Source organism: Diadema setosum, chromosome 16, assembly GCF_964275005.1.
Source record: "Diadema setosum chromosome 16, eeDiaSeto1, whole genome shotgun sequence".
Lineage (NCBI taxonomy): Eukaryota > Metazoa > Echinodermata > Echinoidea > Diadematoida > Diadematidae > Diadema > Diadema setosum.
Genome location: NC_092700.1, coordinates 11,769,651 through 11,789,086, shown reverse-complemented (window position 1 = coordinate 11,789,086; position 19,436 = coordinate 11,769,651).

Below are 19,436 nucleotides of genomic sequence, written 5' to 3'. Positions count from 1 at the left end.
CAACAACAACATAACAACCAAAATAAAACAAAAACAAAAACAAAAAGCCAGCAAGACCCAAACTCGACTAACGTCTCTTGCGCTTCTCCATATTCACTACCACGAAGTGATCAACCAGGAAGAGGTATGCTATGGTTGATATCTTCAGCAACACAAATCCAAGAAGGATGATGCTGAACTTGGTATTGTTATAGATGATAAAGAACAAGCGCGCCCCCTGTAACAAATCAATTATCTGAAGACCAATATGAACAATAAATTCACTTTTCTTGTCTAAAAGGTGTCAATTTCATAACCGAAAATGCAAAATTTTCTCATAATTCATTATCAATATACACTTATATGATATCTATAGACACTAATATTTACTTATGAGTAAATTTAGTGTATAGATGGTAGCCTCGCGTCCTCGAGTGTGCCCCCCTGAAACATTGTCATTTAGTAAACCTTAGGTCCTTTTCTTCTATGCCTTTTAGCAATGAGAGAATAGTCTTGCTCGAACAATGCGATCACGTTTAAACTTTTAATGAATACATTTCAGACGAATGGCAAAGTGAAAGTGACTCGCTGGCTTTGCCCGTACATCTATAGTAAAAATGAACAGTTTTCATATAGTTATGATGATAGTCCTTCGCAGTGATGTTTGTTTTACCCCCCTCCTACACCCTCGCCAAGAATCTCACACCGTCACATAATGTACCCCTGTATGTTATAATCGTAGTCCTTCATATTTTTTTTCATGTTTAATTCCCTTGAAATTTGCTTTTAAATGCTCTATAAACGCGACTTTTGTAGGCCCTACTCTGTTTTTACAAAAATCCCTACCGTGGGTATCCCCCTCCCACACCCTCCCCCCGCTGGGTCGCTTCGCTCCCTCGCAGAGGATCTCACACGTTCACATAAATGTACCCCCGTATGTTATAATCATAGTCCTTCGCACTATTTTTTCCACTATGTTTAATATTTCCTAGAAATTTGCTTTTAAATGCTCTATAAGCGCGACTTTTGTACTCCCGCTGTTTTTACAAAAAGTCCCTACTGTGGGAGGGGGGTATATCCCCCTCCCACATCCTCCCCCTGCTCGGTCGCTTCGCTCCCTCGGCGAGGATCTCACACCGTCAAATCAAAATGTACCCCCTCCCCCCATGTTATAATCATAGTCCTTCGCACTTTTTTTTTACCTAAGTTTAATTTCCTAGAAATTTACTTGTAAATGCTCTATAAACGCGTCTTTTGTACTCTGGTATTTTTTTTTTTTTTTTTTTTTTTTTTTTTACAAAAAGTTCCTACTGTGGGTGTGTGGGGGGGGGGGGGGGGTATTCCCCCTCCCACATCCTCCCCCTGCTCGGTCGCTTCGCTCCCTCGCCGAGGATCTTACACCGTCACATAATTATGTACCCCAGTATATGTTATAATCATAGTCCTTCGCACTGAATTTTTCCATTGTGTGCAATTTCCGCTAGAAATTTGCTTTTAAATGCTCTATAAATGCGACTTTTGCACTCTGTTTTTACAAAAAGTCCCTACCGTGGTACCCCTGCTCGGTCGCTTCGCTTCCTCGCCGAGGATTTTACAGCGTCACATAATGTGCCCCCGTCGAGATCCCCCCCCCCCCCCTCCTTCCGGAAAAAAAGCTTACTTCCTACTCGAACATCAACATTTTTAATCATTTCATCAGTAAATAAGAAAAACGTGGAACAATTCAAGGATTTCGTTTGCATTTCGTTTAGTTTTTGTGTTTGATAATTAGACTTCTTTTTATCCTATAGTATGAGAATAAACAGATAACATACTAGGCCTAACTCTGTTTCCTCTCCCATTCACTTAGTAAAACGACTGGGCTCTATCCACCTGCATAGACTTCATCCTGCACGGTGAAGACACTTTTTTAAGAGACAACAGGTTATGTAATGTGGTGCATGGAACCGGGGTGGGGCCCGGGGAAACGGCTGCAGCCCAACACTTTTGGCCCTTATGTAAAAAATGAATGAATAAATAAATGAATAAATAAATGAATAAAATAAATAAATAAAATAAAAAATGAGAAAAGAAAACCTGAATGAAATGTCAACAAAACCCTCCGTTCAAACATTCCGAAGGCAGTGGCGGATCCAGAGGGGGGCGCAACCGGCGCACGCCCTCCTTTATTTTTCGTTAAAAACAAAAGAAATAAAAAGAAAAAAATGAAATGAAACCCGGAAGTGGCACCAGAAATATTAGTCACGCCACCCCCCCCCCCCCTTTACAGAATTCCTGGATCCGCCCCTGCGAAGGTGTCGTCAGGAGATTCTTCCCGTAGAAAGGGGTGGGAGAGGGAGAAGGGGTGGGGGAGGGGGAGACGGGGACCCTGACCCTCCAGCCCCCTCTCACAGACACACACAAACATAGTTACTTATCATGCACTGCATCGGTCGGCGTGGAAAAGAAAGACCATCGCAAAGTCGTCCATTTATTGTTTTTAATTCATGATTTGAAATAATGCTTGCAAATCTACATAGTTTACCAAATTACCGTTGCTATTATGATAAGAAGAGCTTTTGGACAGTGGAGAGTCGCTTTCAGACTGAGTCATCCTGCACGCTTCTTGTTTACATTCGGTTTAGAACTCGAAGAATGCAGTTGATTCTTTTGTTCAAACCCAATTCAGTTCAATTCAATTTATTTTCATTTCTTCTTCGACAGAACATAACATGAAAAAGCAAATTACAGAATTAATTATCTTGAGGTATACTTAATGAAATCATACTATTTCAAAACAAACTTTTCATCTGGGCATAAATTCCAATATAGATTGCTTGTTTGAAGCAAATTTGGGGCAAATATAGAAGATCTTATTGTATGGGGGTAATACACACTGGAAACAGAAAATTAAGTGACATCCCTGAAAAGTATCCTTTTACTGTGTGATGTGCCCATATATAGGCCTATCGCGGTAAGAATTAAGATGCGTGCATGCGTGTGTATAATGTTCCAGTTTTCGTATTTTAGAGGTTCGGACGCAGTGCAAACGTATAGTCTTTTACTTAATGAAAGTATGTAATCAGCACTTTACTCCCGTTAAGTGATTTATTTTGTATGATGCTTATGCAGGAAATTTTTTCAAGAGTATCAATAGCAACAGTTGCTTAGATTTGTATACTTGTTTATTTCCTCTATAGGGGACTGCCACGTACGAGCTATCTAAGCTTTTGAGTAGTTCCCTCCATTTCCACAGCTTATATCCTTTCCCCAATAAATTCCGTTACATTAAACTTTCATTCGCTTTCTTTATCACGTGGTAATTCACTAAAAGGTGTAAATATTTGAGAATATATTTTGTATTCATGAAATTATACTGTGCTTGCGATTGCATATTTGCTGGAAATGAAAAATGAATTAAATGAAACAAAAATGAAATGAAAAATTCGTGGTTTGTTTCAATTTTGTACCGTCTGTTTATTAGAAATGACATGCTAACACGCCGTTGAAAAGGAAACGTATAAAGTACGCATCGACATGAGAATGATATAAATCTTTCATTTATAGTATAATGACAGCGAAAGCTTTCATGAACAGACAATAATGAATGAAAGATAATAGACTATGATATTATGAAAGATAATGTAATCAATTTTACAGAAAATATTGCAAACATATATTTCTACAAGCTGTTACTGAACGATAACCAACGTGTCTCTTCTGGCGATCTACTCTCTGCGGTTTTGAACAAAGTCAGCCATAATAAATTTCACGACGAATACTGTATTTATGACGATGTATACTGATCTCTAAAATCAAACTACTGTATGTAACTTCTTTAACAGACCCAGTGGTTCAAACCCTGCGATGTGACATACATTCCTCTCTTGCAACTTTAGATTTTTGTATAGGACACCTTTAGTACTCATCAGAATTATGATATTCGGCAGGCAACATTCTCTTGAAGTGAATTCTTCCTTGAAAGACCTATGAAATTAAAAGTTTACAAGTCTTATGTGACTTCAATACCCTGATCATCAATTTTAATCTTTTATGTATGGCCAAATGAACATCTAAATACGTGTCGTATATTTTCTAATAATTTGCTACTACTTCTTTTTAGATTACTTGGATACGCCTCCTAATCCTCTTCTCTCAAGACTATGACCTCATCCTGAAGTACTAATGATGAGCAAAGTCATTGCAATGTACCTCCCCACAGATTGAGCACAACTTGCAAGGATTCCATACAATGTCTTACATCCGTATAATGTTGAGGGCATCATGAATCAACACAAGTCAACGTGCATTTGCATTTCATAGACCATTTAGAGTTTAATACCACTCCATTTATAATCAATAACCAGACAAAGAAAATGGTAAAGGTTTCTTGAATAGACGAGCATGCTTTTATGAATCTCACGAAGTTTTAAAATCTCATAGTGTATCACGGAACATCGATAGTAAATCAGCCGAGTCTCTTTTTACGGACATTCTAGCAGTTTCTGCTAGAATGGCAACTTCTACTAGCAAGAGCTAATCATGAAGCAGGATTCTCTTCACTGCACTCACCTTTGTAACAAGAGTTGCTTCCATACCATTTTTTTTTTTCTTCATGAAATGAAGTTCAGAAAGGGCGAAGTTATGATTTCATCACCATATACCATCTCCCATGCATTATTAGCAATGACTTGTATTCGCACTCATATTTAAGTCATTATAGCTGGATCCAAGTAACTTGCAACATAAACCCCTTCTCTGGCACAATTATATCTTCTATGCAAATTTATCACAAATTCGCTTCACTTAGCACCATGTCCTTCTGGACGAATCAAAACACTCGTGTTCTATATTTGAACCAAGTGTGTTCAGCGAAACGGTTACAATTCGCTATTCCGAGGTTTCGTTAGTCCGAAAATGAATGAGGTTCGTTATGCTGAAGTTTCGTATAATTCCGAAAATGAAGGTTTGTCATTTCGAAGGTTCGATAATCCGAAAACGGAATAAGGTTCTTGAATACTAAAAGGTTCTTTATAGTACGCACCTTCTTTTCATTTTCGGAGTAACGAATCTTCTTTCATTTTTTAATTAACAAACCTTCGGAATAAGAAACCTTCGAAATGACGCCGTTTTTAATGTTCGGATTAACTAATCCTTTTTCATTTTCGGATGAATGAACCATTAAGGACAAGAAATTTGTGTGTTTCGGAATAACAAAACTTATTTCATTTTCGGATTAACAAACCCTCGGAATAACGAACATCACTTCGGCGAAACATAACTTGGATCTCTGGCCAAGATACATAATAAAATCATAAACGTATAAAAGCTAGTTGCTTTACTAAAAGTGAATGAACACATACAAAACTGATTTGTCTTTCACCAGCTTTTATTATTTTATATGTATATATATATATATATATTTGTATATATATATAATTATGCATATAATATAAATGAAAATAAACCACCTAAACTTACAGTGTGTCAGCAGAACATAAAACATTAAAAAAAAAATGTCAAACTGACCTTAGAGCCATCTTGATCATTTGCGGTCCTTTTTATAAGAATTCGAAAGGAAGCATTTGCATTGGATAAATGAACTACAAACTAAATGCTGATATTTAAAAAAAAAAAAAGTTGCGGTCTAATTCCTGCTCAGCTTCCATTGATCGTTTACATTCATTTCGGTGAGCTCTCTCCTGTACATCGCAGTAGCAACCTGTCGCCTGATGTGATCTTCTCTAATACCCGAGAGATTTACTGCAGCTTATCCATAATAGATCACCAATGCCGCTGACATTGTTATATAAGTATTACACGAGGAAACCATCTATTATGTAGACCTATATACACATGCACACATACCTAAAGAGCAAATTGAATACTACAAAATGCTTTATGCAATGCACGAAATCAAATAATATTCATCGGAAGCAGTGGCGTATCTAGGGAAAACGGCGCCCTGGGCAAGCACGAAAATTGCGCCCCTAATTTCTGAAAAAGTGTTCAACCCCAACACCATCCCGGTAGGCGTAACTAAAAAACCTTTTGAGGTATCCTAATGAAACTTGGCATGTATGTGTATTAGGGGGTGAAATTGTGCCTATCAACTTTTGGGTGCACATGCTCAAGGTCAAAGGTCAAAAGGTCAAGGTCAAATACGTAAAATTTCACTATTTCCACCATATCTATGCAATGCCTGAAGATATTTTCTTGAAACTTAGTGTATACATGTATTACCCAATTAAGATTCTTTGGTGATAGTTTGGGGTCATGAGGTCAAAGGTCAAAGGTCAAAAGGTCAAGTAAAAAAATTAAAACAACTTTTTTTCTCTGTATCTTGGAAATTGTTCAAGGTATCTTCATGGAACATAGTATATATACATGTACTGACTGGCAGTGAATATCTAGAGAATTTAGGGTTTATGGTTCAAAGGTCAGGGGTCAAAGGTCAAGGGCAACACTTCAAAATTTTACTATTTCCCTCATATTTATGCAATGCCAGCAGGATTATCTTTTTTTTTTACACTTGGTGTATGCATGTATAACCTAATAGAGATTCTCTGGAAGCTTTCTTTTTTCTTTTTTTTTTTGTTTGCCTCAAAGGTCAAAAGGTCAAAGATCAAGGGAACGTGCTGAACTAACTTTTTCCTCCATATCTCAGAAGTGGCTCAAGTTATCTTGAAACTTACTACGTATTTATGCATGTTGTGCCTGACAGTGATTATCCGATGAATTTTAGGGTCAAAGGCCAGATGAAAATGGTAACAATGAACTTTTCATTATAGAAATTGCACTTTTTCTCCATACCTTGAACATTACTCAATGCATAAACTTATGAATGGGTCAAAGTCAAGTTAAAGTCCTTAAATCCCTCAGTACATGCTCTCCTATTCATCCAATTAAACCTAGGTCAAGGAAGGTGAACATTCAACACATTTGTGACAAACTTGTCATTTTAATATTTTGCCAGTTTTGTGAAAATGTAATCACACATTGTCTACATGTACTTTAGACCTATTAGGAGAATCGTGCATTATGGCGGAGGCATACCAGTCGCCTTAGCGACATTTCTAGTTTTATATATAAATTTTGGCGAGCGAGCGCAGCGAGCGAGCCGAAAATTTTTGTATTTCAGCTTACAAAACATGGAATTCTTGTCATTTTTTGCTAATTAAATCTCACAATTATAGTGATGACCTTATAGATAACGATTTATACCAACAAACTGAGGACTTGAAAAAATACTCTAAATTAGTACGAGCGAGTGAGCCGAAATTTGTATATTTCTGTGTCATCATTACGTTTTTTTCTTATCTTTTTTGATTTTTTTTTGCGCCCCCTCCCCCCTATGTTCGAAACCGTTGGCGTCCTCTTTTGATCCAATCGGCGATCGCTTCAGAACGAATGAAATTGCAGTCGCTGCTCCGTGTAACATTTTTCCTGCTAAATATAAAATGACATGAGTGAACACAATAGACATTATCATTTTGTCCGCGTCATCGTCACGTTTTGTTCTTATCTTCTTCTCTTTTTTTTTACACATTTTTTTTTTTTTGGCGAGCGAGCGCAGCGAGCGAGCAGAAAATTTTTGTATTTCAGCTTACAAATCATGAAACTCTTGTCATTTTTTGCTTATTAAATCTTACAATTCTAATCAAGATATAGTGACGGCCTTATAGATAACGATTTATACTAACAAACTGAGGACTTGAAAAAATACTCTAAATTAGTACGAGCGAGTGAGCCAAAATTTGTATATTTCCGCGTCATCATTACGTTTTGTTATTATCTTGTTTGATTCGGGGTTTTTTGCGCACCCCCCCCCCCCCCCCGTATGTTCGAAACCGTTGGCGTCCTCTTTTGATCCAATCGGCGATCGCTGCAGAACGAATGAAATTGCAGTCGCTGCTCCGTGTAACATTTTTCCTGCTAAATATAAAATGCCATGAGTGAACACAATAGACATTATCATTTTGTCCGCGTCATCGTCACGTTTTGTTCTTATCTTCTCTTTTTTTTACGCAAATTTTGGCGAGCGAGCGCAGCGAGCGAGCAGAAAATTTTTGTATTTCAGCTTACAAATCATGAAACTCTTGTCATTTTTTGCTTACTAAATCTTACAATTCTAATCAAGATATAGTGACGGCCTTATAGATAACGATTTATACCAACAAACTGAGGACTTGAAAAAATACTCTAAATTAGTACGAGCGAGTGAGCCAAAATTTGTATATTTCCGCGTCATCATTACGTTTTGTTATTATCTTGTTTGATTCGGGGTTTTTTGCGCAACCCCCCCCCCCCCCCCCGTATGTTCGAAACCGTTGGCGCCTTTTTTTTTTTTTTGATCCAATTGGCGATCGCTTCAGAACGAAAGAAATTGCAGCCGCTGCTCCGTATAACATTTTACCTGCTAAATATGAAATGACATGTGTGAACACAATAGACGCTGTCATTTTGTCATCATCACGTTTTGTTCTTACCTTCTTTTTTATATAAATTTTGGCGAGCGAGCGCAGCGAGCGAGCCGAAAAATTTTCAGCTCACAGAACATGGAATTTTTGTGTGAACACAATAAACATTGTCATTTTGTCCGCGTCATCATTATGTTTTGTTTTTATCTCGTTTGATTTGGTTTTCTGCCCCCCCCCCACCTTTCTCCCTCCCCCCTTCCGGGCGAGGTTTGTTTGTTTGTTTGTTTGTTTTTTCCTTCTTCTTCTTCTTTTCTTTTTTTTCTTTTTTTTCTTCGTTTTTTTTTTTCGTTTTTTTTTGCGCCCCCAAGGAGTGGCGCCCGGGGCACGTGCCCCCCTTGCCCCCCCCCCCCAGATACGCCACTGATCGGAAGTAGTTTGATTGGAGAATGCCAAACTCGAGCACTGAGTATGAAGAGTGTTTGAGTTTGAAGAGTAGTCTGGAGACAATTTCTTGGTGGAAATATCGAATGAGTGGAAATAAAGGAGATATTTATCCTCCATGATTATCTGATCAAAAAAAAAAAAATAATAGGAGCCATTTTGTGAAAAGTCAATAATTTCAAATTAACAGTAAATACAGCTGTTAATTTAGAAACACTAACAGTCACATATATCATTGAAACAAAGCAGAAATGATAATGGATTGTGTTTATTTTCGTAAAGCACTAAAAAGTGTCAATGTATACTCAACGACACAATCATACAGTATATATGTGAAAAATTTAAGGACGCATATAGGCAGCGATATTAATGAATCTAAATGATAATACATGACAAGATTCCCTTTCCTATTTCAATAATACTTCTTTGTTTTCTTCCTTCCCTTAATTTCTATCTTCGCTCTCCGTCAAACACATTATCTTTAAGATGAAACACGCCTTCGAAGTAAATGCAGTCCCTAACGGTTGTCTGAAGAACATCAGAAGATACGTAGTCAGCCGAGAAAATAAAGACAGTGGCTTAGCGTCATAATGGAAGTCTGAATCATTTTGTGAAATACAACAAATAAATGCAAAAACCATGGCACTACATGAGAACGCAATGTTTTAATTCTCTTTCCAGTATATAACTCCAAGATGATGACGATCTTTCAACACTTCATATCACTGTCTTCGTGAACACTTCTTCTACAACTACCTTGATATAGGCCTAGATCATACAAAGTCAAAGAGCATATTTGTATTTTCGAGTCTGGTGTTGAGATATTCGGGAAAAGTGTATACAAGGTTTAAACAAAGCACATAGCATGGCCTATCACGAGAGAGGATAGTAGATGGGGAAGAGCAGAGTCTGGTATAATACGTGGGGTCCAGTTCATACAGAAAATGAGCAATATCATAGTATTTTTCTTAGTAACAAAATGTAACTGATTGGCTGTTGTCAAACGGATTCCCTGAAATTAATTGAAATTTGCAACTGTCTTTGTCATGTGATCCACAGTATGTTGGCCACGAAACTGAATTCGGCGGTGATTCGAACCTGCAAGATTTACAATCGGTGTCCGCGGCGTGCCCGCTAGTTCCAGCGACGCGTTGTGTAGTCTCGTCTCTTTTCACGGGGTTTGCAGTTCCTTGTATGATAGGGATGGCGATCATGTCAGTATAGAACATGGCTTTTTAATTCTACTCCTGGTGGCTCTAAAGCCCATTGGGCAGGCTAACGACCCCATTATCAAAGTCTCTTTATCAACTTCGTCACATACATTATAGCACAGCTGTACATGATACTTAAACCACTTCTGCCATCTGTTCTTTTCTATAGAACTTTCTTCGTCGCTTATTTCCATTTTCAACCAGAAGCAAGGATCGGCCTTCCCCGAAGGTGCAATACACATTTTCTGATCAATCTTTGATTATGAAATCCTTCTTGACATTCCGTTATAACTTCATGTTCATTCTAAAAGATGGTTCAATCATTATACAACATGCACCGTTGGGGCCTGCGCCCTTCCGCAGCTTGGCCGTGTGGTGCCGCACAAGAGACAGCCCACCACATCATCAACGAGTGCCCCACCTTTGCCCCACCCATCAACCCAGATTTCGAAAACCCAAACCCTGACACACCGTGCTGGCTGCAGCGGCTTGGGGATACTGTATGGTCGTCTCATACGAAAGAAGGAGATTATACAGACATTGACAGATATCATTATGGCACGATGTTACGACGTATAAGAAACAAGGATATAAAAGTGAGGTTACTGGAAGATTAATCATCGATGTATTTAAATCTGTGTCAAACAATATGTTAAACTCTCTCTCTATTTCTTGGCTTGATACGTCTAGATAACGTCCGCATCTGTACATAGACATTGCATCTCCTTTAAAAAGAGCATTCCAGACGATTTATATGTAATTCATATATCGATATTATAGTACCATGTAAAGATTTTGCGGAATTTATTGTGGTCTTAAGCAGATAAACCAATACTTTGAAAAATTCAAAACATAATACACTGAACAAGCTTGATGGCATAAAGGAGGCTCACATATTCCAGTACTGATATTGTCTTTCCATTATAATACCTTCACCTTTCTCCTTTCGTTTTGCCTCCTTTCCTTGAGCACCCATCATACATTCTTATTTTATGTGAAGCTCCTAATTATGTCACCATCCTCGTTCATTGACATTTGTGATGGATTTTCAAAACATTCTTATTCATCATGACAATCACTATAAATTCCGAAACTCTGTACCCAGAATAACCAATCTATATAGATGTTTAAATTCAAAAGTTTGCAAGTCATCTGTATAGGTCTTCTGTAAATGGTTTAAAGAGGAGCCGAAATTGGGTCGTCTGGATCGTAACCCGGGTTTTCAGCGTAGTAGGGGTTCTCAACCATATCCGTGGGTGATGCACCGTAGTAAAGGCTGGCGTGTCGCTCCTGCTTCTCACTTAACTTGATGGCATCTGTCGCTACACCCTGGAGGAAGAACAGCATGAAATCACGGCCATCATTGCTGCCAAAAGCTTTAAATGATTATCATTAGGAATCTATATACAAGCATACATAAAAGAGTCAAATAAGATACGCCAACAAGCAAAGAGAATGCTGCATTGTCTTCGTATCTGCTGCAAACGGAATTCTGCTAAATATCACCTACTATAGATAAGTTGTTTCTGAAGTTTCATCGTTAATTTAGTCATATAAAATGATAGAGCATATCCTAATCAAAATGATTACTTGAGAGCGTACACCTGACCAGGCATAATAGCCTATCATAATAATTGCTGACACGTAATTATGCTTATGACCAATCACTCAGTAAAGTAGGCCTAAATGGCCGATCATAAGTACTTTCAAGTAGCGATGGTGACCACTTTAGAGATTTTATATTTCATTCAATCTTGATAAGGATGATTTTTCAAAACTACAAGGATCTGCTTCATCATTTATAAATCAAATATCACGACACATAATGGCCCACACTCCGATCGGCACCTTCGACACAGTCCAAGCACCCTCGGCTATCTCCGCGACCGTATAATATTCCAAAGGTGATGTGTTGGTGATTCTCATACTAATGCCCTCACTGATGTGTATTATTTGTATAATACCTTAAGAGGTTATTTTTTTCTTTAATGGAAATAAATAAACTATTGAATTGAATTGAATCGAAGTGAATTGAAATGAATTATTGATCGGCAACGGTAATGGTTATGACGGGTTGTACAATGGGAACATATCTCGCCCAAGTTTATGTTCTGCATCCTGTGGGGTTCGAACCTGCACGCGTCCAAGCTTACGTCTCTGGCGCCAGAGACCGAGACCTTAGCCATTGAGCTGTACGTCTCCACTTTCAATTCAGTTCAATTCAATTTAATTTAGACTTTATCTTCACTATTTGTTTGATAGCTGCGCTGTACGATTAGCGTTGCAGATCTAAGACTCGCTAATATAAAGTAGAAGGTGACTTATTCTTGAAATCACCATTACGAACTCACTGATTGTAGCTCATATCCGCCTTTAAAGATTTTATGACATACAAATGCATGTAGATTTGTGTTGATTCATGGTACCCTCAACATCACTTTTGCGGTGAAACGAATATCTACAAACAATCCATACATTTTAAAATAATTTTTCTTCTATTTTTCTTCAGATTACTTGGATACGCCCACAAAATTGGAATTTTGTGGAATGAACATTCCCCTCGACTCAGCATAACTTGCATATTTCTGGGTGTGACTAACAAAAGACATGGCGAGAGCGATGCTCGGTCTCGGGGAGGGTGCATTCCAATGTCTTTTGTTAATCATATTTGTACTTTAGCAATGATTGACAGATGAGGTAACAACCAGAATCTTGGTTTGAAAGTTTTTTGTTGTCGTTTTTTTTTTTTTTTGTAGGTGTATCCAAGTAATCTGAAGAAAAATAGAAGAAAATGATTTAAAAAATATATGGAATGTTTCTAGATATTCGTTTCACCGCAAAAGTGATGTTGAGGTTATCATAATCAACACAAATCGACTATGCATTTGTATGTCATAAAACCTTTAAGAAAAAAAGAATTATGAGCTTTCTCCACAGACCTTGTCTCATGAATCTCACGTGATCACGAGCCTGATACTCACGTGACGACTTGCTCCTACAACTCTTCGTTTTACTGGCTCCTTGGGACCAATGCCAAAGATACTTCGACTACGTGGATTACAGCAGATGATCACGATGATGATTATGAGGATGATGAGGACGACTGGTATCGTCACACCAAGAATGAGCGGTAGGTTGTTGCTTCCGGTGACGGGCGCTGGACAGTTTAGGAAAAGTTACATGGGATATATCATGATCAGTGTATGTTAAGTACGGTTAAAATAAATACTTCTTTAAGATACATTTTCTTTTTTTTTATCTATAATCTTATTAATTATCGAGATTTACATACAAACAGTGTAACATTTTACATGTGATAATAATACTAATTCAAAAAAACTTCTACGATCCAATTGTGAACCGATTATACCTTGTAGGACTACATGACTCCGATCCTCAGAACTATTTTCCTTTTCTTTCTTTTTCCCCATTTCGACCATTCGTCAGTATAGGGGGTTTTTGTCTTTGTTCTTATCAGAAAATCTGAGTATCTCACTGTAACACTAGACTAATAAGCGTTTTCAGTCTCGTCTTGAAGAAACCCATTTTTATTTGAAGTCATAATAGGATGTAATTGACAATACCGACAAAGTCCCAGGCGTACGCTCCTTTTTCGACACGACTATTGTAAAATTGAATGGTAATGTATGAGATTACTAGGTGGTCAATATCACGCCCTCTCCTCGGTAAGCTTCATGATCAAATTGTATGTGCGTGTGTCAGTGTGTTAGGAGAGATTTGTATCTTGTGTATGATTTGTTTCTAATGTTTTTGTTTTTTAGTTCACTTTTGTCTGCACGTTATAATGAAGGCTATTTAAACTTTTCAATTTTCAGTTCATTTCATTTTGTCACACAATACCGGCTGTACATTTTGGCTAACATTCTCATGCATGTTCACAAACGATAAAAGTGAAAAGAACATTTGTATTTTTGTAATATGAATAATATGTCATATCGATTAAAGAGCCGCGTATCTGTATAGTACAGTAACTGCAGGGGTCTCATGTCATAACAAGGAGGCGTTTTAGTTTTATTGCAGTTATTTCATAACGGTCGTATCTCATGTTCTATTAAGTAACCATTAGCGACTTACCCTTTGTAACAGAGACGGTCGCTTCCTGGGATGTTACAATGGGTTCGGGTCTCGTCGTTTTATCTGCAACAAAACATGAATCCGGTGAATCAAGAAAATTTGAAAGAGGTCACTTCAAAATTATAGTCACTAAGTTTTTCCTATAACTTCCATGACATGAACTGGTACACCCCATTAGTTTTAGAGAGGAAAAGTGGTTGAGAACTGTTACTGCCTGAATGAGGCCAATTATTGGATAATCAGCTTCCAGTGTAATACGGCCCCTAAATATTATATACTAAATCCTTGCTTTCGAAATGCCGAAAATGCCGAAAAAACCCGAAATGCCTGAAATATAATATCTTTTGACCGTCACATTCAATCCCTCATCAAGTCCGTTTATATACAGAAGACTTATGTTTTGTCATTCTTGCGAATATGAAATCATGGAGCTCCAATGTAAAATCAAACATATTAACGAATTACTGCACTGGAAAATAGAGAAGCAAGCTAGACGCAAAACCTGCACGAATTTATAACTGCAATTTCTTTTACGTTAATGTTTTCACTCCACAGAAACGATTTGACTAGTTTCCCCAAATGACGTCATCACTCGATACCTGAGGAAACGGTTGGTGTATTTTGAGGATTATTTCTGTCCGTAGCTGTGACCAAAGGCATGGTGGTCTCAACTGATTGACAAAGAAAAGAAACTTGTTACGAACATTGCACTGAATATATCAACGTAACAGCTGTGAAATTGGGATATCAATGCCCGCCCCCTTGCTTACAATGTCATTGTCAAGACAAACCATTGACCATAGTACTAGTAATTTTTGTCACATGTGTGCCCCATCTCCGATACCGGACATGATTTACTTCGACGGTCCTTGCGCTGTTGGGAGTACTCCCAACAGCGCCAGGGGCGTCGTCAAGAGGCTAGGATTTACTATTTCGTCAAAGCTAACATGTATTGTGTACTCAGAGTCTTGGGCAAACTATTTCACACTATAATGATTACATTGCATTATGTAAGAGGAAAGCATGTGCGTTAATAAGCAAACAAGAAGACGAATACAAAAAAGTGCACAACCCTGAATAGGAATAAAAGTGGAGTACATGTCTAACTATAAGAATCCGTAATGGAAACTATACATTACATTTTAGAACATAATGCGTCTGAAAACTCTTTTCTAAGTTTCGTTTTCAACAATCGACTCATGATCAAAATCTTGACTGTGATGTCATTTTGGAGGATAGTAAACAGCCCGCGGAAAAAAAGACTTTATTTTTTCTGGCATACCACTGGTGGAAATCTGTGTAGGTTCTCCTTGTCTTGTTGTGACAGGATTCATTGTGCTCGCGTCTTCTGTTGTCGAAATCGTAGACGCGCCTTGTGTTGTCGAAATCGTAGACGCGCGTTGTGTTGTCGAAATTGTAGATGCACCTTCTGTTGTCGAAATCGTGGTCGCGCTCTCTGTCGATGAGATCGTGGTCGCTGTCTCCGTTGACGAGTTGACTGTTGACATATCAGTTGGAACAAAGGACATCATAAAATCAGTCCGACAGACATGCAAGGACAGGAATCAAATTCATATATGAAGTAATTAAAGTAATTTTTTGAAAAGATGCTGATGAGATGACATCGCTACCAACTTGACTGCGACTGTAACGAGAGAATGTAAACATTGTCATAATGTGACGGGTTTTTTTTTTTATAATTCTTCACACTATCATAAATATTCCCAAAGTTTATTTTGAACAAGGATAGTTTCGTCCAAGTTACCAGTCTTCTCAAACAAGAGTATTGATCTTGAGTTATATTTTGTGGCAAGTTCTCTGAAATTGCCTGCAATTGTTGACACCTGATCGGAATACGAAAATGATATGCGGGGTAGAAAATGTAAGCGTGCATTATAGAGCATTATGACTTCCTCTTGGTCTTTTTTTTTACACACCCAACATTGTATATCTTCGAAAATCAACTTCTTCTCACCTTCAACGATTTTTTTTTAAAATAGGCTGCCTTGTATATTGTAGTACACTGTAATCTGTTGTGATCACAAGCTCTGCTACAGAGATGGCTAAGGGAGTTTGATGTTGTACTGTTGTACGGGCATTTTTTACGAAGCACGCGAATTTTTTGTGAAGGATGCGAATGTCAAAAGAAAAACAAAATTGGCAACGTCCAACATTCGTATTTTAGTCTGCAAAAGATCGCCAAACTGGCGCGGGGGTTCGGAAACGTCGTCAAACGTTTGCGGGTGTCGTTTTTAGTTTGACAATCTTATTTTCTTTTTTTTAATCAATTTCTCGCGAACGTTTTCTGAATCTCGGGTGGTGACTTTCTCGTGATTTGTTCTAGCTTCGTCATATACACAAAACCTACTCAAGACGTGCACGATGTTCGTACAGTCTTCGTGAGATCATAAAGAGATCCCGACATTTTCGAGAATACCTCGCGTTTGTCCCGCGAAAGCAGCGAAGTTCGTCCGATTGTTTCTCGACATGATTATCTGCGAACTATTCGCTTACTTCCTGAGACATTCTCAGCAACGTTTGGAGTATGTTTGAAAAGCAAATGCTTCTAGGGTAGGTCCTCAGGGAAGAAGTACACACACACAGACAGACAGACAGACAGACAGACAGACAGACACACACACACACACACTTTTTTTTTGTTTTTCAATAGTCTTTATTTGATTTCTATAATTTTAAATGACAAAAACGTTCATCTTGAATGTATAAACACAATATACAATCAACAATGTTGATAAAAAAAGAAAAGAAAAAACACACACACAACAAGCGTGTGTGTACAAACCAATAAACAGAGAGAAATGAAAGAGAAAGAAAGAGAACAGAACAAATTTGACTTCAACTCAAAACAGCTTTCAACTCTCCTTGGAAACAGTTTGCCAGTGATTAGCGAACATCTGCGTAAGTTCGCATTCATTTAGAAGTCAGGTGTTCTTCGTGTATGTGACTGGTCGTTGTTCAGCACGACATTCGTCATGAGAACTATACGCACAAACTGCGCAAGAATGGTTTTCAGCTCCGATTGTCGGGACACATCTGGAGAAAACTTTTCCGAATATTACACATTGTCATTTTCTTGACATTCGCTTGCTCAGTGAAAACAGCCCTTCATATGACGATGAAAGCATTAGATTCCAGTAATAATGTGGAACTCAATGTCAATTTTATAATCCTTGTGCATGGAATGTGTCGATGCGCAAAAAATAATGATAACAACTGCATGAAGCCTATGTGGAAAGTAAATTGGGTAATAACAACATCAATCGAAATTTCCTTATAATTTAACCTTGTTTCGTTTGTTTGTTTCGTTTGTTTTTGTTTTTGGTTTGTTTTGTTCTGTTGGTTTTTGTTTCGGGGGTTTTCCTTTTTTTTCTTTTTTTTTGTGTGCGCAAAACCTTTTGCCTCTCACTTATGGATTATGTTACCCTTAGGGATGAAGACAAGTAATTATGATTTGGGTGCGGGTGAAATTTCAGTAATTTAGGCTATAGGCTTATGAATGAATTATTATGCATAATATTATTTGATGTGTATGGTATACATATTATATACATACATATAACTATGTGTAAAATGTGCTATAGTCATGATGATAGACACATTCTTAAAGAAAACTTGGACATAAGAATATGTCTACTACCTGGTTGGAAATCTATGGTGACATTAAAGGAACACGACGCAATGTTATCGCTGTCATCCGTGGCTACCGCGACAACAACCGTGGTTCCCTGTGGAAAAGGGGAACCTGGCAAGCTCGATGCTTGAATGCTCACACCACTTCCGTTTACGTGCGCGTTATCGGCGGCGCTCACGGCAAAAGTGACGATGTTGGTGGTGTTTTCGAAGATGTCGTCTGGGCACACAATAACTGGAGGCTCCATGTCTTATAGATAAAAGTAAAAGGAGAAAAAACCTACAGATACACTTTGCATATAATGTATATATATATATTTAAATATATATATATATATATATACATATATATATAAGGGCAAAAGTGACGGTGTCCATGATGTGCACTGCTATTTCTCTATCTATTTATTTATACGAAGAAACAAACTGGTAATGCATTTTTGGCCAAATAAAGAATGAGTTTATTCGACTCGAATTTTCGGCATCCTTCGCCTTCTTCCGGAGTCTTGAAAATGATGGTATCAAAACAAAGCCAAACAAAACAGGACGCCGAAAATTCGAGTCGAATAAACTCATTTTTTATTGGCCAAAAATGCATTACCAGTTTGTTTCTTCATTTCTTGGTGGAGCCAATACGTGAAATCTCAACATATTTATTTATATAATATACACAGAAATTTCTGTATCTTTTGTCTAATATATAAGTTAGACCAATTTGCAAAGGGGGCTTCCCTTTTGTGTGCTAAAACTCCACTCTCCTCTGAGAGGTCCTTCAAGACCGATATTAATTATTGATTGATTGACTTTATTTCATCACGGATTAAAGCCTGCTTTCAGCTGTTAGGTGGTTTTCAGCAAGGCCGTGAAACATTTTGTACAAAGCGTGTGTTTACAAACAGAGTAACAATGAATAGAATATAATTAGAAATGTGTAACATGAAAAATATATGTAACTATTGACGGTTTCTTCACTAAAAACTTTCACGTGTTACATGAATCTACGCCAAAACAAAATAATGTTCACTGTATTCCCCCTTGTTGTGAAAGAAAACATGCCCAGTCTCCAAATAAGGTGTATTTGAAAGGGGATGTACACCCTTTTCAACCCCACCTACTTAGTGGGTGTGCCTTATATTTTCTTTCTATTTATGCCAGGTTTATTAAAGTATTTCATTGTAATTTGAAGTAGTTTGTGCAAGGGTATAGGACTTGAAGTAACCTTTGTTATACAAAATCATCGACTAAAACGTGATTTTATAGCATTTCAGAGTACAAACCAATGATCAACACTGATTATTCTTTATTTTTAATTGCGTATGCTGTTGCAGAAAATAGCAAAGTTTCGTAAAACAAGTTAAATTTAAAAATTTCGTAATTTTCATATTTGGCGTTAGATTTCGATAACACTTTCTTAATTACCTTTATTTGAGTTAGTCAATAAATATAGGTAAAATGGAACAATTACAGACGACAACAAGCAAACAAACAAAGGACACTCATAACATTTGTAAGTAGCTGTAATTAATTAGGGCTTATCTCACTGGAAGAGACATCCCCGCGTCACTGCCGCAACTGGTTAGTCGCGGTGACTCGTGCGACTCGAAAGTCGCGGGGACGTCCCCGCAGCGTCTCACTACCTCTCTGGCAGTCGCTTGGACTT